The sequence below is a fragment of the Aotus nancymaae genome, unplaced genomic scaffold (genome assembly GCF_030222135.1).
Source record: "Aotus nancymaae isolate 86718 unplaced genomic scaffold, 86718_ANA_hifiasm-v0.15.2.pri h1tg000033l, whole genome shotgun sequence".
NCBI lineage: Eukaryota > Metazoa > Chordata > Mammalia > Primates > Aotidae > Aotus > Aotus nancymaae.
In genome coordinates, this window is record NW_026988447.1 from 25,152,031 (window position 1) to 25,177,553 (window position 25,523).

The 25,523-nt window shown below is 37.1% G+C and overlaps 1 long non-coding RNA gene across 4 annotated transcripts in view; it reads right to left on the reverse strand.

The window, feature by feature from the left end:
* LOC105718325 (uncharacterized) overlaps window positions 1-25,523 on the reverse strand; it is a 268,420-nt gene that overhangs the window by 211,056 nt on the left and 31,841 nt on the right. For 3 of the 4 annotated variants that reach the window (XR_002477807.2, XR_010345371.1, XR_010345369.1), the window contains exon 2: window positions 3,719-3,799. This is a non-coding gene — a long non-coding RNA (uncharacterized LOC105718325). Of the gene's footprint in view, window positions 1-3,718; window positions 3,800-24,212; window positions 24,317-25,523 lie in introns of those variants that run through there. The other variant, XR_010345370.1, reaches the window with a different exon arrangement.

The window sequence follows — 25,523 nt, forward strand, 5'->3', positions numbered from 1 at the left end:
CCCCATGTGTCAGTGAAGGGGGTCTCATAGGAAATGATTGAATCATGGGGATGGACTTCCCCCTTTCTGTGCTAGTGACAGTGAGTAAGTTCTCATAAGATCTTGTTGTTTGAAAGTGTGTGTCACTTTCTGCCTCACTTTTTTTCTCCTACAGCCATGTAAGACATGCCTTCCTTCCCCATCACCTTCTACTGTAATTGCATGTTTTCTGAGGCCTCCAAGACATGTGGAACTGCAAATCAATTAAGCCTTTTTTCTTTATAAATTACCCCATCTGAGGTAGTTTTCTTTTTAATAGCACTGTGAAAATGGACTAGTACACATGCCAATGTAAAAACCCCATTTCAAAAGGTTAAACCACACACTTGATTTCTCAAGTTGCCTGCTTGGCCCTCTTCCAACTGTACTTTACTTCCTTTCATTCCTGCTCTAAAACCTTTTAATCAACGTTCATTCCTATTCTAAAACTTACCTAAGTCTCTCACACAGCCTTATGCCCCTTGGTTGATTTTTTTTTTTTCTGCAGAGGGAAAAATTGAGATTGCTACAGATCTATACAGATTTACCAGAGATAACAAATAGATATGTGCTTTTCCTTAATGCTTTTCTTTGACCTATTATGGATTGTTCAGTCTGAAACCTTTCGTATTTTTTTAAATTCTTTGAAGTTTGTCTATTTCAGTTATTTTATTTTTCATAACTAATATAGCTTGATTTATATAAAAAACCTTTTGTACCTTTTTCATATTCCTAATATTTTCCCTTATCCCTTTTCATCTCTTTTTCATATGTTAATTTGGCTAATTTTATATTCTTGGTCCTTTTGTCCTAGTACTTGTGCTCTAATAGAATCTTTAATACAGCATGTTTAATTTCTTTTGAAATATTTGAACTCTTCAAAGTCCTATTATTTTAGTCTGTGAGCTCATATCCTATGAGAATACTGGCTACACTGTCAGGCAGTGGATGTGGAAGGAAAGCAGTCTCCAGTCCAGTGAGCCCCAATCAACTCCTGGGATGAAGGAGCTGGATGAGCTCTGGGGAAGAGAGCCCCAGAGACCAAAAGATAAACAGAACAATGAAAACACTCCTAATTCTCCTAAATATTTCTGTTTTTCTAGAAGTTTATTAGAAGAGCCTCTTTAAATTATAATTTACCAGTCCTTGGAGAATTTGAATAGGGAGGTATCGGAAATAACTGCTTGAAAGTAGTTTTTTTAAATCTCATCTTCACAGCTACTTCTTATCAGGCATGAATTTACTTCTGATGATAACTGGACTAGAGTTTTGAGTAGCAGCTGGTGCAAAGGTCAGGCACTGTTTATCCTGAGGCAGTGTCAGGGGAGAAGCAAAAGCAGAACTTTAAACAGTTCCTTTATATGTTGTCTTCCATGGCCTCACCTGGCTATTTCCTTCTTCAGGGAAAAGCTGCATCCCAGTACAAGGGTTCAAAATAATGCCTGTCACTCCAAGAGTTTTTAAATTATTTTCTGCATTTCTTTGTTGTTTTTTTGTTTCTCTACTTTAGGTGTTCAAAGACTGAGCTTGGGAAAGAAAGCCACCTATCTCTATGGTTTGATTTTTTTTTTTTTTTTTTTTTTTGTAGGAACCTTGACCTATAATGGCATCTGATAACTAAAATGGTGACTGAGGCATAACTTTTAATCATTGAGGTTTATTAAACCTGCTTACAGCACAACTGAGAAAAAAAACAAGCCACAGACATGTGTGTGGTTGTTTCTCTAAAGAGGTCTTCAAAAAATTTAGCATTTATGTCTTCCCTTAAAGTTGGAGTGGGGAAGGAATGTAGGGCAGGTGGTTAGGCAAATACTTACATTCCGAGAGACTTTAATTAGTGCCCAGTAAATCTACATTTTACATAAGACAAAGTGACTGTATGAAAACAAAAAGGAAGTAAAGGAAGAACCAATTATGCAGATACCTCTGGGTAGCTGGGGGAAATGAATCTGGACTTTATTCTCTACCTGAGAAGATCAACTTGTAATGACAGTATCAGTGTAGAGTTTTAGGAGATAAACTTAACACCTAAAGGTTATAATTGGCATGTCATGGTTTATGAAAAGCCAGCAAAACATTTACTTATGAAAGATCTGTGGAGGCAGTCCTTCAGCAGATGCCGGAGGCCTTTTACCTATTCATAGAGATCTGGCTGAGAAATAATATTAGTAACAGATATTTATTTGGAAAAGGGTACTGCAAGACTTAGCCTCCTTTCCTTTCACATAAGAGGTTTGGGGCTTCCTGAGATTGTTTTATTTTCCTTTGCACATCTTAATACGCAACATTGCTCCAAGATTTTCTAAACTAAACTTTTTATTCTTTATACAGATAGATCTTATTTATTGTGCTTTACTTTGCTTTGCAGATACTGCTTTTTTCTTTTTTAAATGAAGGTTTATGGCAACCTTGCATCAAGCAAGGCTATAAGTGCCAATTTCCTAACAGTAAGTGCTTACTTCTTGCCTCTGCCACATTTTAGTAATTCTTACAATATTTTAAACTCTTTCATTCTTATTATATCTGTCATGGTGATCTGTAATCAGTGATTTTTGATGTTACTATTGTAATTGCTTTGAGGTGCCACAAATTGCATCCATAGAAGATAGTGTAAACTTAATAAATGTGTGTGTTCTGACTTCCCCACCAATCAGCCATTCCATCATTTCTCTCCCTCTCCTTGGGCCTGCCTATTTCCTGAGACACAACAATATTGAAATTAAGCCAATAAATAACACTGCAATGACATCTGTTCAAGTGAAAGAAAAAGTAGCATTTCTCTCATTTTAAGTTAGCTAGAAATGATCAAGCTCAGTGAGGAAGGCATGTTGAAAACTAAGATAGGATGAAAGCTAAACCTCTTGCACCAAATATTTTCTCAGCATTACTGTGTCACTTTACATTCTACGATGTGTGAGTGATCTAGTTTCTCCATGTCGTCACAAGCACTTGGTATTGTCCGTGCTTGCTATTTAAGTCATTCTGTTAGGTGTTTAGTGATATTTCACTGTTTTTAATGAGATATCATTGGTCTGAATTTGCATTTTACTAGTGGTTAATGAACTTAAGCAGCTTTTCAAGAGCTAAGTTCCCATCGATTTTTCCTTGGTGAAATGTCTCATCATGATTTTTGCCCATTTTTAAGTTAATTATTTAATTTTTCATAGTTAAATTGCGATATGTATATACATAGGTCTACAGTATCTAGATACTAGTTCTTTGTCAGATATGTAATTTCCAGACATTTTCACCCAGTCTATGGCTTTTATTTACACCTCCTTAAAAAGATTTTTTACAGAGCAAAGTTTTCTAATTTTGAGAAGTATAATTTATCACTTTTTAATTTTACATATCTTACTTTTGATGTCTAAAAACTCTTTGCCTCAGCCTAGATCCCAGTTCCTCCATGTTTTTAAAAAAGAGTTTTATTGTTACATTTAAATCTTTTATCCACTTGAGTTAATATCTGTACAAGGTGTGAAACTTAGATGAATGAATATATTTTTGCCTTTGTATGTCCAATTGCTCCAGTACCACTTGCTAATTTGTTGAACTACTTTTGCACTTTTGTCAAAATCATTTGTGTTACTACTGGTTACAGTAAAAGGTACAGTGTGATATTGATAAAACATAAACACATAGATCAGTGGAACAGAGTAGAGAATGTAGAAATAGACCCATATATACGTAGTCAACTGACCTTTAACAAATGGTAAAAGGAAGTTCAATGGAGAAAGGATTGTCTTTTCAGCAAATGGTGTTGAAAAACCTGGACATCCACCTGTAGGAAAAAAAGAGAATCTAGACATGGACCTTATACCTTTCCCAAAAATAACACACACAAAAATACATAGACCTATATGTAAAATGCAAAACAATAAATTCTTAGGAAATAGCATAACAGAAAATATAGATGATCTTGAATTTCACGTTGACTTTTTAGATGTAGTAGCAAAGGTACCATCGATAAAATAAAAACATTGATATGTTAGACATAGTTAAAATTGTAAACTTTTGCCCTGCATTTTTCTCCCAAGCTGGTGGATTAAAGGCTTTTATTGTGCCTCTTTCACTTAGAAATAGCAAAACAGTGTGTAAAAATTTACACTTTGAGCTTTTATTCAAGAAAGAATATGGGAATTCACCCAAAAAGTGAAGGACACCCCAGATCCTGTGGAAGAGAAGGTTTATAAGCAGGCTGTATGATGGCACCTGGCATAAAAGTGAGTGAAGTCTCAGTATGTGAAAGAGGCAGAGTCACCCTCTATGATTGACTTTTCTGTTGGCAATCTATGAAAACCAGGCCATCACGTTTCCCAATCCCTAGAGCTAAGTTGTTGAAAGACTGGGAGACAAAGAGAGGAAAAGACAGCAGATATGCAGACATTTTGATTGAAAAGAGGATACCATTTTTGATCCAGGCTCATAAAGTCAATCATTCTTCAGTAATTAGTGGCAGCAGCTGCCACAAGCATTTTAGTCTCTCTCTGCACTTACTCTAGAATAGGAGATGGGACCCCACAGCCAGAATTGAGGGGGAAATGTGGAGCGTGACCTGTCAGTAAGTGCTGGAATTGGAATATTTCCCATCATGGGACTGAAGCAGGAGAGATGCTTCAGCCACAGTTTCTCCTGGATGAAAAAACTTGCAGCCAAGGACAGCTTTGTGACCTGGTTCCATTCGATATGTGTCATTACTGGGTGCCCCAGTCTGCTCTCCTGGTCAGTCAGGGAACTGTGTCCCATTAATTCTGAGTGGAAGGAAGGTGGACCCCACTCCAGCTCATCTGGGGAATGTGGGCAACGCTTCTCTACCTGTTACCCAAAAGGGGTCTCAATCCAGACCCCAAGAGGATTCTAGGATCTCATGTAAGAAAAAATTTTGGGTGAGTCCACATAGTAGATTGAAAGCAAAGTAAAACAAAAGGATGGCTGCTCCATAAGCAGAGCAGCCCTAAGGGCTGCTGGTTGACTATTTTTATGGTTATTTCTGGATCATATGCTAATCAAGGGGTGGACTATTCATAAATTTCCCAGAAAAAGGGCAAGGATTATCCGGAACTGAGGGTTCCTCTCCTTTCTAGACTCCATAGGGTAACTTTTGGATATTGCCATGACACTTACATCATATCACTGGTGAGAGTATTTTTTAATATGCTAACGGATTATAATTAGTATATAATGAGCAGTGAAGACAACCACAGGTCACTTTCATCACCACCTTGATTTTGATGGGTTTTGGTCAGCTTCTTAACTGAATTCTGCTTTATCAGCAGGGTGTTTATAACCTGTATCTTGTAACACCAGTCTTTCTGACCTTCTAACTCATTCTGTGACTAAAAATATCAAACCTCCTGGGAATGCAACCCGAAAGGTCTCAGCTTTATTTTAACCAGTCCCTATTCAAGATGGAGTCACTCTGGTTCAAATTCTTCTGACATTTCTTTGCAAAGAACTTACTGCAGAAGCACCCCCTCTGCACCATGCCTGGGAATATTTCCAGACACTAAGCACACCTACTCACCTGGAGTAGGGGCCTGAGCTTCCCCTCCCTTGCTGTGCAAAAATGTTGTTGCAGCAGCAGTTAGCCCACTCCACAACTGTTATTCTGCTTTACACTGAGGGGCATATTACTGGTTATTTAACCTTCCTACTCAGATTAGGAGTCTGAGTTGCCCCCCACTCCCTGTGCAAAGATACTGGGAGATGAACACCCTCTCTGCTCCATGTCTGGGCATAATTCCAGGCATCCAGCATGTCCTCACACTGAGTTTAGGAGTCTGAGCAACTCCCCCTTCTTGTGGAAATATCTTGGTGTGGCGATGCCCTCTTTGCTCCACTCCAGGGCATATTTTCAGGCATTTGGTGCAACTTCTTGTTTGGATTAGGAGCCTAAGCTTCCCCTCCCATTTGGTGCAGACATCTTGATGCAGTGTCATCCCTTGTGTTCCATGCCTGGACAAATCTCCAGGCATTTGAGACACCCATTTTTCTAGATTAAGAGTAAAGGGCACCCTCTTGTCCTGGGCAGAGAATTTGGGGCAATGGAGGTTTCTTTCCTCTACACCCATCCCCGTATCTTGGTCCATGGTGGTTGCCTCCTGAATTTCCCCCAAAGCTAGTGCTTATGCCTGACATTGGGGAACATATAGGTGAGCCTGTCCAGCTCGGGCTTGTACAGCTTGCTCCACTCCAGGACTGAGCAGGGAGCTCAGACCACTGTACATTCTACATAATAGCCCATTGCCTGAGACAACAGAAATCATCTCATAGCAAACAAAGATCAAGCTGTAACCATCTCAGAAGATGAACACTGGTAAATGAGATAAACTTCCTGATATCTCTGCAATGCTGATATCATAGGACATAATGAGCCCAATTACATACCCAGTACATTGTTACTACACCCAGCATCTGAGAAAGTCACTATACAAAGGTCATATACAATCAAGGAACTCATGCAGAGCCTTTGCCACTGAAAGAACTCAGAACTGGGTGGCTGGCAAAATGGTGAAATAGGAACAACTCCGGTCTGCACCTCCAAGAAGATCAACACAGAAGGCAGGTGATTTCTGCATTTCCAACTAAGGTATGTGGCTCATCTATTGGGACTGGTTAGATGGTGGGTACAGCCCATGGAGGGCGAGCAGAAGCAGGGTGAATAATTGCCTCACCTGGGAAGTGCAAGAGGTTGGGGAACTCCCTCCCCTAGCCAAGGGAATCATGAGAGACTGTGCCATGAGGGATGGTGCATTCCGGCCCAGATACTATGTTTTTCCCATAGTCTTTGCAACCCCCAGACTGGGAGATTCCCTCGGGTGCCTAAACCACCAGGACCCTGAGGTTCAAGTACAAAACTGGTGGCCATTTAGGAAGATACCCAGCTAGCTGAAGGAGTTTTTTAATACCTCAGTGGCTCCTGGAATGCCAGCAAGACAGAACCGTTCACTCCCCTGGAAAGGGGGCTGAAGCCAGGGAGACAAGTGGTCTAGCTCAGTGGATCCCACCCCTACAGAGCCCAGAAAGTTAAGATCCGCTGGCTTGAAATTCTCACTGCCAGCACAGCAGCCTAAAGTCAACCTGGGAAGCTCAAGCTTGGTGGGGGGAGGAGCATCTGCCATTACTGAGGCTTGAGTAGGTGGTTTTCCCGTCACAGTGTAAACAAAGCTGCCAGGAAATTCAGACTGGACAGAGCCCACCGCAGCTAAGCAAAGCCACTGTAGACAGAAAGCCTCTCTAGATTCCTCCTCTCTGAGAAGGACATCTCTGAAAGAAAGGCAGCAGCACCAGTCAGGGGCTTATAGATAAAACTCTCATCTCCCTGGGACACAGCACCTGGGGAAGGGACACCTGTAGGCTCAGCTTCAGCAGACTTAAACATTTCTGCCTGCCAGCTGTAAAGAGCAGCAGATCTCCCAGCACAGCACTCGAGCTCTGCTAAGGGACAGAATTCCTCTTCAAGTGGGTCCCTGACCCCTGTGCCTCCTGATAAGGAGACACCTCCTAGCTGGGGTTGACAGACACCTCATACAGGAGAGCTCTAGCTGGCATCTGAAGGGTGTTCCTCTGGAAGAAAGCTTCCAGAGGAAGAAACAGGCAGCAATTTTTGCTGTTCTGTAGCCTTCAGTGATGATACCCAGGCAAACAGGGCCTGTGGAGTGGACCTCCAGAAAACTCCAGCAGAACTGCAGCAGAGGAACCTGACTGTTAGAAGGAAAACTAACAAACAGGAATAGCATCAACATCAACAACAAGGACGTCCACACAAAAACCCCATCCAAAAGTCACCAAATTCAGAGACCAAAGGTACATAAATCCATGAAGATGAGGAAAAACCAATGCAAAAAGCTGAAGTTTTCAAAAACCAGAATGCTCCTTCTCCTCCAAAGGATCACAACTTCTTGCCAGCAAGGGAACAAAACTGGATGAAGAATGAGTTTGACAAATTGACAAAGGTAGGGTAAAGAAGGTGGGTAGTGACAAACTCCTCTGAACAAAAGGAGCATGTTCTAACCCAGTGCAAGGAAGCTAAGAACCTTGAAAAAATGTTAGAGGAATTGTTAACTGAGATAACCAGTTTAGAGAAGAACATAGATGACCTGATGAGGCTGAAAAACACAGCATGAGAACTTTGTGAAGCATATACAAGTATCAATAGCCAAACTGATAAAGCAGAAGAAAGGATGTTATATATTGAAGATCAACTTAATAAAATAAAGCATGAAGGCAAGGTTAGAGAAAAAAGAATAAAAATAAATGAACAAAGCCTCCAAGAAATTTGGGATTATGTAAAAAGACATTTGATTGGTGTACCTGAAAGTGACAAGGAGAATGGAACCAAGTTGGAAAACACCTTCAGGATATTATCCAGAAGAACTTCCCTAACCTGGCAAGACAGGCCAACATTCAAATTCAGGAAATACAGAGAACACCACAAAGATACTCCTCGAGAAGAGCGACCCCAAGACACATAATCTTCAGATTCAGCAGGGTTGAAATGAAGGAAAAAATGTTAAGAGGACCCAGAGAGGAAGGTCTTGTTACCCACAAAGGGAAGCCTATGAGACTAATAGTGAATCTGTCTGCAGAAACCCTACAAGCCAGAAGAGAGTGGGGGCCAATATTCAACATTCTTAAAGAAAAGAATTTTTAACTCAGAATTTCATATCCAGCCAAACTAAGCTACATAAGCAAAGGGGAAATAAAATTCTCTACAGACAAGCAACTGCTGAGAGATTTCATCACCATCAGGCCTGCCTTACGAGAGTTCCTAAAGGAAGCACTAAATATGGAAAGGAACAACCATTACTAGCCACTGTAAAAACATACCAAATGGTAAGGACCATCAACACTATGAAGTAACTGCATCAACTAACGAGCAAAATAACCAGCTAGCATCATAAGGACAGGATCAAATAAACACATAAAAATGTTAATATTACGTGTAAACAGGCTAAATGCCCCAATTAAAAGACACAGACTGGCAAATTGAATGAAGACTCAAGACCCATTGGTGTGTTGTATTCAGGAGACCCATCTCAAGTGCAGATATATATAGGCTCAAAATAAAAGGATGGAGGAATATTTACCAAGCAAATGGAAAGCAACAAAATAGCAGGGGTTGCAATCCTAGTCTCTGATAAAACAGATTTTAAACCAACAAAGATCCAAAAAGACAAAGAAGGGCAATATAATGGTAAAGGGATTAATGCAAAAGGAAGAGATAAACATCCTAAATATATGTGTAACCTAATACAGGAGCATCCAGATTCATAAAGCAAGTTCTTAGAGACCTGCAAAGAGACTTAGATTCCCACAAAATAACTGTGGGAGACTTTAACACCCCATTGTCAATATTAGACAGATTAACGAGACAGAAAATTAACAAGGATATTCAGGACTTGAACTTACCTCTGTACCAAATGAACCTATTCATACCAAATCAACACAATATATATTCTTCTCAGCATCACATCACACTTATTCTAAATCTGACCACATAATTGGAAGTAAAACACTCCTCAGCAAATGCAAAAGAACAGAAATCATAACAAACAGTTTCTCAGATCACAGTACAGTCAAATTAGAACTTAGGATTAAGAAACTGACTCAAAACTGCAAGACTACATGGAAACTGAACAACCTTCTCCTGGATGACTACTGGATTAATAACAAAATTTAGGCAGAAATAAATAAGTTTTTTGAAACCAGTAAGAACAAAGCCACAATGTACCAGAATCCCCGGGACATAGTTAACTCAGCGTTTAGAGGGAAATTTACAGCACTAAATACCCACAGAAGAAAGCAAGAAAGATCTAAAATTGACAGCCTAACATCACAATTAAAAGCACTAGAGAGGCCAGAGTAAACAAATTCAAAAGTAGCAAAAGACAAAAGATAACTAAGATCAGAGCAGAACTGAAGGAGATAGAGACACAATGAACCCTCCAGAAAACTAATGAATCCAGGAGATGGTTTTTTGTAAAAAAATTCACAAAATACATAGACTGTTAGCCAAACTAATAAAGAAGAAAAGAGAGAAGAATCAAATAAACACAATAAAAATGTTAAAGGGGTTAACACCAGTGATCCCAGAGAAATACAAACTACCATTAGAGAATACTATGAACACCTCTATGCAAATAAACTAGAAAATCTAGAAGAAATGGATAAATTCCTGAACACATACACCCTCCCAAGACTAACCCAGGAAGAAGTCAAATCTGTGACTAGACCAATAATAAGTTCTAACATTGAGGCAGTAATTAATGCCTACCAACCAAAAAAAGCAGAGGACCAGATGATTCATAGCAGAATTCTATGAGAGTTACAAAGAGGAGCTGGTACCATTTATTACAAAACTATTCCAAACAATAGAAAAAGAGAGACTCCTACCTAACTCATTTTATGAGGCCAGCATGATCCTGATACCAAAACCTGTCAAAGACACAACAAACAAAGAAATTTTCAGGCCAATGCCCTGGATAAACATTAATGGGAAAATCCTCAATAAAATGCTGGCAAACCAAATCTAGCAGCACATCATAAAGTTCATTCTCCGTGATCAAGTTTTCATCCCTGGGAGGCAAGGCTGGTTCAACATACGCAAATCTATAAACATAATTCATCACATAAACAGAACCAAAGACAAAAGCCACATGATTATCTCAATAGATGCAGAGAAGGCCTTCAACAAAATTCAACAGCCCTTCACGCTAAAAACTCTCAACAAACTAGGTATTGACAAAACATATCTCAAAATAATAAGAGCTATTTTTGACAAACCCACAGCCAATATCATACTGAATGTGCAAAAATTAGAAGCGTTCCCTTTGAAACTTGGCACAAGACAAGGATGCCCTTTCTCATCACTCCTGTTCAACATAGTATGGAAAGTTCTGGCCAAGGTAATCATGAAAGAGAAAGAAATAAAAAGTATTCAAATAGGAAGACATGAAGTCAAATTGTCTCTATTTGCAGATGATATGATTGTATATTTAGAAAACCCTGTCCTCTCAGCCCAAAACCTCCTTAAGCTCATAAGCAACTTCAGCAAAGCCTCAGGATACAAAATCAACATGCCCAAATCACAAGCATTCCTATACACCGATTTTAGACAAACAGAAAGCCAAATTATGAGTGAATTCCTATTCACAAATGCTATAAAGAGAACAAAATACCTAGGAATATAACTTACAAGAAATGTGAAGGATCTCTTCAAAGAAAACTACAAGCCACTGCTCAAGGAAATAAGAGCAGATACAAATACTTGGAAAAACATTCCATGCTCATGAATACAAAGGATAAATATTCTGAAATTGGCCATAGTGCCCAAAGTAATTTATAGATTCAATGCTATCCCCATCAAGCTACCATTGACTTTCTTCACAGAATTAAAAAAAAAACTACTTTAAATTTTATTTGAAACCAAAAAAGAGCCTGCATAACCAAGACAACCCTAAGCAAAAAGAACAAAGCTGAGGTATCACACTACCTGACTTCAAACTATACTACAAGTCTACAGAAACCAAAACATCATGGTACTGGTACCAAAATAGATACACTGACCAATGGAACAGAACAGAGGCCTCAGAAATAACACTACACATCTACAACCATCTGATCTTTGAAAAACCTGACAAAAACAAGCAATGGGGAAAGAATATTCTATTTAATAAATGATGTTAAGAAAACTGGGTAGCCACATGCAGAAAAGAGAAACTGGACCCCTTCCTTTCACATTATACCGAAATTAGCTCAAAATGGATTAAAGATTTAAATGTAAGACCTAAAACCATATCAACCCTAGAAGAAAACCTAGGCGATACTATTCAGAACATGGACATGGGCAAAGACTTCATGACCAAAACGTCAAAAGCAATAGTAACCAAAGCTAAAATAGGCAAATGGGATCTAATTATACTAAAGAGCTCCTGTCTGGTGGAAAAAAAAAAAAAAAAAAAAAAAAACTATTATCAGAGTGAACAGGCAACCTACAGAATGGGAGATTTTTATTTTTATTTTTTTTTTGCAATCTATCCATCTGACAAAGGGTTAATATCCAGAATCTACAAAAAAACAAATTCATAAGTGAAAAACAAACAATCCCATCAAAGAGTGGGCAAAGGGTAGGAACAGATATTTCTCAAAAGAAGACATTTACATGACCAACAAACATATGAATAAAAGCTCATCATCACTGGTCATTAGAGAAATGCAAATCAAAATCACAATGAGATGCCATCTCACATCACTTAGAATGGCAATTATTAAAATGTCAGGAAACAACAGATACTGGAGAGAATGTGGAGAAATAGGAACACTTCTATACTGTTGGTGGGAGTGTAAATTAGTTCAACCATTGTGGAAGACAGTGTGCCGATTCCTCAAGGATCTAGAACCAAAAATACCATTTGACCCAGCAATCCCATTACTGGGTATATACCCAAAGAATTATAAATCATTCTACTATAAAGACACATGCACACGTATGTTTATTGCAGCACTGCTCACAATAGGAAAGATGTGTAACCAACCCAAATGCCCATCAATGATTGACTGGATTAAGAAAATGTGGTACATATACACCATGGAATACTCTGCAGCCATAAAATGTGCTGAGTTGGTGTCCTTTGTAGGGCATGGATGAATCTGGAAACCATCATTCTCAGCAAACTGACACAAGAACAGAAAATCAAACACCACATGTTCTCACTCATAGGCAGGTGTTGAACAATGAGAACACATGGACACAGGGAAGGGAGCATCACACACTGGGGTCTGTGGGGGGCACCTAGGGGAGGGACAGTGGGGGGTGGGAAGTTGGGGAGGGATAACATAGGGAGAAATGCCACATATAGGTGATGGGGAGGAAGGCAGCAAACCACACTGCCATATATGTACCTATGCAACAATCTTGCATGTTCTTCACATGTACCCCCAAACCTAAAATGCAATTAAAAAAATATATAAAACAAAAACAAACAAACAAAAAAAGAAATAACCACCAAGAATTTTGTATCTTGCTTTACTAATTTTCATTAATTAAGAAGAAATAAAGTCTTTTTAACATAAGCAAACACCAAGAATTTGTCACCACTAGATTGGTCCTGTAAGAAATGCTCAAAGGAGTTCTAAACATGGAAACAAAAGGATGATTCTTATCATCACAAAAATGCATGAAAATATAAAACTCACAGGTCGTATAAGAACAATTACGTAATTGAGACTGCAAAGCAACTAAGTAATAACTAACATTATGGCAGGAGCAAAACTTAACGTACCAATACTAACTGTAAATATAAATGGACTAAATGTTTCACTTAAAAAATATAAGCCAGCAGAACAGATAACAAAACATGATCCAATCATATGCTGCATAGAAGAAACCTACCTAAATGGTAAAGACATTTACATACTCCAAATAAAGGTGAGTAAAAAGATAAGATATTGCATGCAAATGAAAACCTATAGTGAGCAGGAATAGGTATGTACATATCAGATAAAGCAGACTTTAAATCAATAACAGTTTAAAAAGCCAAAGAACATTATTATATAAGGATAAGGAGATGGATTCAACACCAGAGCACCCAGACTGATAAAACAAATACTACATAGTATTTATCTAAGGCCTATGAAAAAATACAGATACCAATATAATTACAGTGAATGTCAATACCCCGCTGACAGCACCTGACAGATCATTGGTGCAGAAGATCAATAAAGAAATTCTGGACTTAAACTGCATGCTAGACTTAACTAACATTTACAGAATAATTTTACCCTAGAAAAAAAGAATATACATTTTTCTTGCCTGCACAAGGGGTAGTCTCAAAAATTTACCATATGCTAGGCCACAAGGAAAATCTTAATAAATTTTTAAAAATTGAAATCATATTAAGTACCTTATTTAGACTATAGGGGAATAAGACTATAAATCAACACTAAGAGGATCCTTTAAAACTACACAAATACTAAATATTGCTTCTTTGAAAATAATAAACAAAATTGATGGAATGCTAACTAGACTAACCAAGAGAAGAGAGAAGATTCAAATAGGCAAAATAAAAAATGATAAAGATGTCACTACAACTGATAGAAGAGAAAGAGAAAGCTTATCAAAGGCTACTATGAGCATCCCTATGGACACAAAGTAGAAAATCTAGAGGAAATAGGTAAATTACTGAAAACATACAGCCTCTTAGGATTGAACCAGCAAGAAATGGAAATCCTGAACAGGTCAATAATGAATGGTGAAATTGAATCAGTTATAAAAAATCTCCCTTGGGACTGTAAGGGAAAGACCAGGAACAGATAGCTGATTACAGCCAATTTATTCCAGACATACATGGAAGAACTGAGACCAATCTTACTGAAACTGTTCTAAAAAATCAAGGAGGAGCGAATACTCCCTGATTCATTCTACAAAGCCAGCATCACCCTGATACCAAAGCCAATTAAGCGTACAACAAGAAAAAAAATACAGACCAATATCTCTGATGAATTGTAACAAATACACCACACTAAACAATATATTCTAAGGGAAACTGGGTAGGATGAGAGGCTGTATAGGAATTTTCTGTACTTTCCACCCAATTTTCTATAAACCTACAATTTCTTCTAAAAAAACGCCTAATAATAAAAAAAACTGGGCATATTTTATGGGTTGGCTTCTGTAGTTTTTATTCTGTTCAATGATCTACCCTTATACCAATACTATGCAGTCTTGAATACTGTATCTATACAATTAGTCTAGAAATTATATGGGCTGATTAAAATTCTATTTCTTATTAATTAAATAAATGTTTAGCTATTTTACTTCATTTTTTTCATATACATTTGAGAATAATCTTGTCTATATAGAGAAAAAAATCTCATGTAATTCAATAAAAGTTACATTGAACCTATATATCAATTTGGGCAGAATTAAAAGTTTTACCATGTTGAGATTTCTTATCTATTTGATTTCTCAGCACTTTATAGTTTCCAGAATACTGTGATACCTCATACAGTCCTCTACATGTCTTGTTAAATTTATACGTAAGTGTCTCTTTTTTTCCCCCTGATTTTTAGTGGTATTGTATATTTAATGTTACTACCATGCATTCTTTGCTACTATTTAGAAATATATTAGGTTGTTGCAAAAGTAATTGCCATTTTGGAGTATGAATTTTAAATCATTGTAAGTAAGCTCAAACATATCTTTATTAATCAACATAGGAACCATTACAATCAACATATTTTTGCCAATAAGAAATGTTTGTTTATTCCTGCAGTGTAAAAACTCTGTGTTTCAGGATTTGATGAAATCTTGGAAAGCATTTTCTGCATCTTGCTGGTTGTGGAAGTGTTTTCCCTGCAAAAAGTTGTCAAGATGCTTGAAGAAGTGGTAGTACGTTGGCAAAGGGTCAGGTGAAGATAGCAGAGAAGACAAAACTCTGTAGCCCAATTCATTCACCTTTTGAAGCATTGGTTGTGTGATATGGGGTCAGCTGTTGTCATGGAAAAGAATTGGGCCCTTTCTGTTGACTAATGCTCACTGCAGGCATTGCAGTTTTCAATTTAGCTCATCAGTTTGCTGAGCATACTTCTCAGATGTAATGATGTCGCCAGGATTCAGAAAGCTGTTTTAGATCCGACCAGCAGTAGACCACCAAACAGTGACCAACACTTTTGTTTTGGTGTAAGTTTGGCTTTGAGAAGAGCTTTGGAGCTTCTTCTCAATCCAACCACTGAGCTGGTTGTTGTATAAAATCCATTTTTCATCACACATCACAATCCGATTGAGAAATGGTTCGTTGCTGTTGCGCAGAATAAAAGATGACATTTCAAAATGACAATTTTTTAAAATTTTACTCAGCTCATGAAGCACCCACTTATCACTTTTTCACCTTTCCATTTTTCTTCAAATGCCAGACGACCATAGAATGGTCCACATTGAGTTATTCGGCAATTTCTTGTGTAGTTGTAAGAGAATCATCTTCAATGATTGCTCTCAATTGGTCATCAGCTTCACAGGGCCGGTTACTATGCTCCTCATCTTCAAGGCTCTTGTCGCCTTTGCAAAACTCCTTGAACCACCACTGCACTGTACCTTTGTTAGCAATTCCTGGGTTAAATGCACTGTTGATGTTGCAAGTTATCTCTACTGCTTTATGACCCATTTTGAACTCAATAAGAAAATTGCTCAAATTTGCTTTTTATCTAACATCATTTCCATAGTCTAAAATAAATATAAAATAAACAGTAAGTAATAAGTAAAAAATATAAAGTGAGAAATGTGCACTAAAATGATGTGCAACATAACCACATTTATTTAAGAATGTATTCCAATATCAAACAGCAAATTTCAATGATGCAGAAAACTGCAATTATGTTTGCAACAACCTAATAACAGAGCTTTGTGTGTTTGTGAAACATTGCTGAAAGCACTTACTAGTTCTAGGGGTTTTATTGTGTAGAGCCCTTGAAAGTTTCTCTGTAGACAATCATGTTATCTGCAAAGTATGTAAGTTACAAAAGTCTAATTGGAGTATTTAAACCATTCAGTTTTAATGTAATTATTGATATTTTAGGGCTCAAATCAGACATTTTATTTTATTTTATTTTTTTGTTTATCACCTTTGCTTCTTATTTCTCTGCTTATTTTTTCCCTGAACTATCTTAAATATTTTTTTTTAATTCCATTTTGATTTATCTATAATATTTTTAAGGATGTCTCTTTAGACAGCTTTTTTATTATAAGAATACTTATGCTAGATATAAGATTCTGAATTGACAATTCTTTTCTCTCAACACTTGCTGTTTTTAATAATTTTTCTTTATCTTTAGTTTTAGAAGTTTGACTACATGTTTCTTGGAATTTCCTTTTTTTTTTTTCTTTTGGGAGTTCACTCAGCTTCTTGAATCTATAGGATTATACCTTATGCCAAACTGGGGAAGTTTTCAGTCATTATTTGAGTACCTTTTTATTCTCTACCTTTTTTCTCTCCTTCCAGTTGTAGATGGCATGAGAGAACTCTATTATAGTTTCACAGTGTTCCATGGCGGGCCTATTCTATACAAGCCTATCCTCAAAGTCCAGGGAAGTTGAGATGCAGAAGAAAGAGGCTGGCATATCCAGTTTCTCAGAAATATATATTTAATGAGGACCTACAAATAGAAGCCATGTCTGTGCTTTGGGCTGTGGCAAGACCAGATGGTGGAACCTCCCACATTCAGAAGGCATGTGCAGGAAAATTGAAGTATGATGATATCAAGGTTGTTTTGAACTAAGAGCGAGATTTACAGTAAATCAGTACTCTTCCCTAAGAAAAAATAGACACACTGGAAATCTTAGAGGCCTTCCAAGATTAGAGGTTAATCAGAAGTCAACATGGTGGATTGGCATCCAAGATGGAGTTGCTTTAACCTCCACATATGGGTTCCTAAAGTTCTATCTTTTTTTCTGTCTAATTTCTGTTTTACATTATAAGTAATTTCTGTTTTTTATCTTAAAGTCCGTTGACCCTTTTTTCCATTCTATTCCATTTTTTGAGCCAGTTCATTGAGTTTTTTTTTTTATAGTTACAGTATGTTTTAGTTCTAAAATTTTCATTTGCTTCTTCGTTACATCTCCTATATTATTGAGATTTTTATTTTTTTTCTGAGAAATTCTGTTTTTTTCTTTTTTGTTTTCCCTCTGGTTCATGTTCTCTGATGAGGTTGCAGAAATTCTATTTTTTTCTCTAATATGTTTATAAATTGCTCATGAAAAAATTTTATGATGGCTGTTTTAAAATCTTTGTCAGGTATTTCTAGCATTGCTGTGAATTCTGTTTTGCCATTCTTGATTGTCTTTTTTTGTTTTTGAGATCTTTCTGATCCTTGGCATAATGAGTGTTTTTCAGTTGAAACATGGATGTCTTAGGTGTTGTGTGAAACTCTTGTACTTATTTAGTCTTTCTGTTTAGCTGTCTTATTTTGACACCATTCTAGCATGTAAAGATATGAGCACCACCTACTGCCAAATGAGGATAGGAGTATGATCTCCACAAATAGCGTGCATTGACACCCGAGGGTAGGAAGACTCCTCATTGCTGCAAGAAAAGAATGGAATTACAGCTCTCCAGTAGACCTCTACTGAACACCTCCTTATCTAGAAGGGATAGGAGTGCCTTGTAACTGCTCCCCACAGAGCCTCTGCTTACACCAGAATGGAGTGGCCTTATTACCATTGGTGCTGATGGCAATCCAATCAGAGGATAGGAGTCCTCTGATTCCTATTGGAGGAATTCAACTTTCTCTAACAGCACTCCAGTCAGGAGTGGGTGGAGGTCACCTTATTATGGATAGAATTTCTGCATTCACAAGTAGTCACTGCTGACATCACAGGGAGGGAGATGGCTTATTATTTACCCAATGAGAATGAAAGTCCTGGCTTTCTACTTGGCCTTCTCTGACACCAAAAGGGAGGAATTAAGTGCCTTATTACAGCCTAGCAAAAGTGGAAGTTTACTTCCCTACTCAGTGGAAGTTTACTTTCCCTACCCTTACTGGTAAGTGTGGAGCAACAGTTTTTTTTTGTGGTAGATGGCTAGTATAGAGTATTTACTGTATAAAAGATTTTTGTCTTTCTAAGTTACTCCTTTTCTGGTACTTTGGCTGGAAACAAATGGCCTTTTATTAGGTCTCTTATTTTCTGTATCTATTGATGTTTGCAGATTGACAGCTTCTTCAGCTGAGATATATGAGGCAAAGAAAAAATCCAAGTAACTTACCAGAATGTGGTTCCTTGAATCTGGAGGTTGCTAGCTAGTCTGTCTTCTTTTTCTACCTTCAGTGTCTTATGTTTGTTTCATATACAATGTCCAGAGTTTTTAGTTGAACTTAGTGGAAGAAATGGAGCTACTCCATCTTTCAGAAGCAGAAGTCCTTTTCCCTGATTTTAAAACCTCAATTTACCAAGAAACTTAGCTACAAAATTTTACACACAAAAAAGTTAAGTATTAGTCTTTGTTAATCTGGCCACTAAACATTTGAGAGCAGCTCTTTTCCCTTTTTCATCATAAAGGCTTAACACCTCCTTGCACAAGATGTTCCACTGATTTTTGGAGATGTTCTTTAATATTAACATTATAAAAACTATAGAGGTTTTCATTTTGGGATTATATTTATTTAAAATAGTATTCCACTGTGTGGATATATCATACTTTCTTTATTCATTTATCTGTCAATAAACATTGCTAAAGTAATTAAATAGGAGGCAGTTAACCTGAGGCAGTTTCAGTGCTCTGAGATCCTACTGAAGCAATCTAAATCTAGCTTGAATTCCTTTCTTATAACTCACTTAGAGGAAGATGAAATTTAAACTTAATCAATCAAAAACCACTAACTAACCTCAAATTGAATAAATGGGAATTTCCACTGGGTAATCCAAATAAAGCAACCACATAACTGAAAGCAATTATTTTCTTTGCCTTGCTTTCCCACTCACCTTATAAAAGCCTTTTCTTGAAACCCTCCCTCCCCTCCCCAGCTAGCATCGCAATTGGGTGCTGTCCAATTCATAAACTGCTGTTTTCTCAAATAAACTCTTTAAAATGATTAACGTGACAGTTTGAGTTTTAACATTTTGGTTATTTTCACATCTTGGCTATTATGAATAATGCTGCAATGAACATAAGAGTGCTAATATCTCTTCAAAAACCTTGCATTTTTAATTTTTTGAGGACTCTCTATACTGTTTTCCCTAGTTGCTATACCATTTTCATTCTCACCAGCAGTGTACAAGGGTCCCAATTTCTCCATATCCTTGTACACATGTATTATTTTCTGATTTTTTGTCTTGTTTTGCTTTACCTTTATTTATAATGGCCATCGTAGAATGTATGGGGTGGTATCTCATCACAGTTTTGATTTACCTTTCCCTAACGATTAGTGATGTTGAGCATCTTTTCACATACTTGTTGGTCATTTTTATCTTTTCTGCAGACAAGGGTCTAGTCCATTTTAAATCATTTTTTTTTAACTCTTGAGCTGTAGAATTTCCTTATGTACTTTGGATTATAACCCCTTATCAACACATGGTTTACATATATGTTTTTCCCATTCTATCGGTTGTCCTTCCACTCTGTTGATTGTTTCTTTTGCTGCATAGAAGGTTTTTAGTTTGATGTCATCCCACTTGTCTGCTTTTGTTTTTGTTGCCTATGTGTTGGTGTTACATGCATAAAATCATCCCCAAGAACATCGCCGTGAAGTTTTTCCCTTTTTCCCTTATGCTTCTTCTAGAACTTTTACAGTTTTGGACCTTACATGTAAGTTTTAAATCCACTTTGAGTTCTGTGTTTTGCAACAACACAGATGAACCTTGAAAATAGTATTCTAAGTGAAATAACCCAGCCACAGAAAGACAAACATTGTATAATTCCACATATACGAGGTGTCCAAAATAGTCAAATTTATGAACTCAATGAAAGGGTGGTTCCCAGGGCCTGGGAGGAGAGAATGGGGCTGCTAATCAACAGGCGTAAAATTTCAGTGAGGCAAAATAGTAAGTTCTGTGCTTAGAGATCTACATAAAGTCACCCTCTAAGAATAAATGTTAGGATAAGATCAGGGAAATATCAGAGCTGATATCAAGTTTCAAGTTTCTCATGTAATGAGTCCCTCTTTTTCTTTTGTTTGCTTGTTACTATTGAGCCTCAATGAGGATTTTCTTAAATACTTGAGCCATGAGTGATATTTGAGGAAAATAAAGGTAGGAATTATTCCCCTAATGGGCTAAAGCTTTGCTGACAAAGAACAACTGCTAGAGTCTCAGCTCTGACATTCAGTGCTGATCACCAGGGAAAATGGAAGAAGGATCCAAGTGAAAAGGACTATGAGAAGAAGAGGTTGTGTTCTCTGCATTGCATTCTGTTATATGGGAAGGGTGAATAGGAGCAGTACCCTAAAGTCTAAAGAAAGTGATGTTTTTCAAGTTATATCTACTTTTCTTTATAATATAGTTTTAGTATCTTTACAACTTGGCCCATATTTCATTTCTATTAACCAGTCATAACAGGTTCTGGAAAACTACCAGCCCCTTTCAAAGATCATAGCTGTCCTTTTCCCTACTGAATATTTAAGAATAGAAAAGAATTGTAATTGCAAATGGCCAACTATTTTTAAAGATTCAAGCTTTTCATCTCCCCTCAACACTCTTACCATCTCCAGCATAGAGTGAAGTTTATTCTCAATAAAGTTCCCCTATACCTTACCCTGCCTAGTACAGAGACAGCCAGGCTGGGGCAAAATAGGGCTCCAGTGGCTGAGGGGCCTTTCAGGCCATGCTGTGTCTGGCTCTCCCACACTAGCTGAGTCCACTGCAGCTCTATGCATTGCCCTGGGAAGAGAGAAGGTGCAGGCTTCTGAGTAGTTTTAAGTAGAGTGTAAAAATCAAGAGGTATATATATTTATATACAGTGGCATCTTAAAGAAAAGAAAAAACAACATTGTCTCAGTTTCAGTTTTCTACTCTTCCCTTGATTTTTTAATTTCTGCTAAATATTTCCTACCTGTTAGATTTCTATTACTTAAAACCTGGATTTGTGATTGTGCTCTCTCTGAAATATGCTGGCCTGATTATACACTGAAATGATGGGAAAGGAACTTCTAATAATTAGCAACGTAAGGGATTCCTGAAAAATATTCAGTGCTCACCTGTGAAATGTGTAAGGTGATACTAGTCCTTGAATACATGTACAAAGTAACAAGCATAATATCAGTTTCCTTGCAAGATGTAGCTAGCTCACATGTGATTAACATTTCATTTCACAGGCCTCGTTCTGTGTTTTCTGGTGCAAGAAAAATCAAAGATCCTTTCATTAGTTGATTAAACTTCAGTTCTGTTCCTAGAGATCTTATGAAATAGCCAAGGTCTAAATGCTAGATAAGCTACCCATATTATAAAGTGTTTTCTTACAATACATTAATACATCCCTCCTCTGCTTTTTTGTTGTGGTTAATCCAAGGCAATGGATTAACCTCTCCTCCATCCTTCTCTGACATCCAGCTTGATCTTATTCTATATGCATTAACTGAAAGCTGCCTTTATGATTAAGGAATCCTATGGCAACATGACATAGGTGTTGCAGATTACATGGTAATTGTGAATAGTATCTAGTAACCACCTCCATTTGTCTGGGTCAGTTTGAGCTGCTTTAACAAAGTACCATAGATAGGGTGGCTCATAAACAACAGAAATTTATTTCTTACCCTTCTAGAGGCTAGAAGTAGTAGATGAGGGTGCCAGGCTAGGGCACTCCGATGGTAGGGTTTTGGTGAGTGCTCCTGGGTTGCAGACTGCCAACATCTTATTTTATCCTCACGTGATGGAAAGAGGACACGCTAGATTTCTGACTTCTTTTTATAAGAACAGTATTCTCATCCAGCGTTATAGCCTAATTACTTCCCAAAGGACCCACCATGGGGATTAGATTTCAACATATACATTTTGAGGAGACACACACATTCAGTTCATTACACCCTTATTTCACAGAAAGCAAGTTTTATGCAGCTATAATTCTTATCCTATGGAAGAATCCTTTTCCATTATACTTCATTACCTCAAAGTAGCACATAAGTCTTTCATTGCCTTTGATAAAAACAAAACAGTGTGATGTCTTCCCTGAAAAATATATTACCCATGTTCTATTATTTCATTTCACTGTTAGTATAGTATCTTTTAATAATATGATTGATAGCACAATTTTATAATATAATTTATTTATTAAAATGAACCAAATGATCTTTGTCATAAGTTATTGAGGTTAGAATTATGGTTAAATAGATTTTCTTTCTAATACAAATTTCTTTTTCAATTATTTCCATATGTACTCTTCAGTATACAATGAATATGCAGTTATTTATTACTGGTATATTTATCACATTGTTAAGAAAAATTATCCAAAACTTCAAAATAGAGCAAAAGGATGACTGTGTGCCTTTTTAATGCTATTCTGGAACATTGGCTAATAGATCCAGCTAAAAATTCTCTATAATATACCTTTGTTTGAGTTCCTATGTAACACTGATTAAGTCTTAATTTCTGTGAAGTTACATGTTAATTTTTTTAGAAAGAGATACAAATGATTTCTGTCAGTTAAAAAGATGAGTCCATAAAGTTATGGCTTCATTGCCCTATAGGACATTAACCAGTTTTGTTTTTCACCTTGAAAACTTATTTCACACTGTTTTTCTCTACTGACTATTCAGATCTCTGCTCTTCAAGTACTCCTTGCAGCAACTTCATCTGTATTTTAGTTTGCACTTTTTGAAAGAATCAAATGTGGCAACAGAATTTATCTTTGCTAACTTATTATTCCCCTTACTCTGATTTTTTGTGTTTTGTTTCTGGTTCATGTCCAACTTTGGTTCTGGTTTTGGTTTGCACAAAGCAAATACATAGTTATCTATTAGGGGCAATAATCTTTGAGAATCTAGTTTTAAAAACATTGAGCATTTAAGATCTAATAGTGAGAGACTATAGGAAATCTGGCTTGTAGTTTTCTTTTTTTGTTTGTGCATGTTTCCAGTGTCCTCTGATTACTCACATGTTCAGTGATTCACTAGAAGGTCTCACAGGACTGCAAGCACCTTAATTGTATGCATGGCTATAATTTATTACAGTGAAGACACAAAGCAGAATTAGCAAGGACAAAAAGCCTCATCAGGAGGGATCTGGGGGGATCTAGGCACAACTTCCAAAGTTCTCCCTCAGGAGGGTGTGCAATACATGCCCATTCTGCCAGCAATGAACTGTGACAACACGCACAAAGTGTTTCTATCCAGAAAGTCTGCTTTGGACAGAGTGGGAAGTATACATTGGAGATTGGCCATGCAGGTACTCTCTACCTGTGCCACCAGCCACAAGTACTGAAAGCCCGCTCCCAGAAGGAAAGCAGGTGTTCATCATAAATCACATTGTTTGCACAAACAATCTAGACAGGCTGCTGCATTAGTATTCAGTGCCCCAGGCATGCAAAACAGCTTTATAAATTAGTCATATAGGAAACATTCCAAAAGCCAAATTTTTAGATATCAGTCAAGGTCAGTCCCACAAGCAAGCCCTTCTACAGAAATGTGAGCATCAGGAAACATAAAGTCTTTCTCGCATACCATGTTTGCCATTATGCAAATTTAATTTCATTAAGAAAGTATGTGATACTTACTGGATATCTTTTCTGAGATCTGTACTTTGGGATCTGGACCAGTGAGATTGTTTGTCCTGCATTTATTTGGTGAAAAGGAAAAAGGAAAAATAACTCTCAGCAAAGTGAGAGAGTCCTGCTAGCAGGTTTCCCTACTCATGTATTGAATTCCGGCTCCTCCCCGCTGCAAATGGCTTGAACTTTCTGAGGCTCCACCCAATCCTCCCAGTGCGCAGGTGGGCATTGTTCAGAGAGAATCAGTTGGGAAAGGGCAGGCTTCATCTGAGATCAGCAGTCTGGGTTTTCAGGCTTCAGGCTGTTTTAGGCTTGAAGGTGGGGTTTCGCTGGGTACCCCTGGCTGCCTTTGTCTCCATCAGCAGCCTTCTCTTGTTTGGAAGTGTAAGTTACAAAGAGTCCTGCCTTTCATCTATCTGAGTGTCAGTGTGTTGGGTCCAGCCATGAAAAGAATATTACCAAACATGTGGTGTATGTAACGCAAGAAAACAAAGAATTCCCAGGGAAAAATTTCTATTGCTTGGTATATACTATTACTGGTTTCTCCTCTTCCACCAGAGAATTGCCCTAATTTCCTATGGCATCTTTTGTATATAGTTAACTTTTCTCTGATGCATCTACAATACTATTAGTTATGTACTATCCTTGGGAGAATTGAGAAAATAGTCACTCCAATTATTTTCTGTGTTCTGTGGTTCAATGAAGAATTCCACTCTAGAGAAATTATCTAAGCTTTTAAGGTTAAAAAAAAAAAACACTTCTCTCAGCAATAGCTCAGAAATGTATTTTTATAGCAATTCACATTCATATGTTCAAAATGAATCCATGGAAAAATGAGATTGGCTAGAAGAATTTTTGAAACTGTTATATATCTTTTTCCTGCCTTTTTTCAGTGTAAAGTATAAAATAAACTATTTTTTTAAGATTTGGGTTTGTTTTCTCATGAAGAGACTGTTAATGTCATAAAATTCTGTATTGGTTTATTGTTCAGATTCATGAATACTCTTCCATGGAAACGTTAAGATTATAAAACACATAATGTTATGTGTTCAGTTAACCATATTATAATTCCAGCACACTTTTGGATATCAAATAGTGATTGTGTTATTTTTTTGTTTGTCAATCTAAACCAAATCTGCAGGATTCTGAGATAAATTTAAGAACTTGATGAATATTATACATAATCTTTGGAGGCATGGATAATTTCTAAGCAACAAACACATAGTACTGAAAATGTGGTCACTAAGCATAGTTTTTATTTTAAAATGTTACAGAGTGACTATACCTTTGAAATATGTTCAAGAATATTTTTATTTT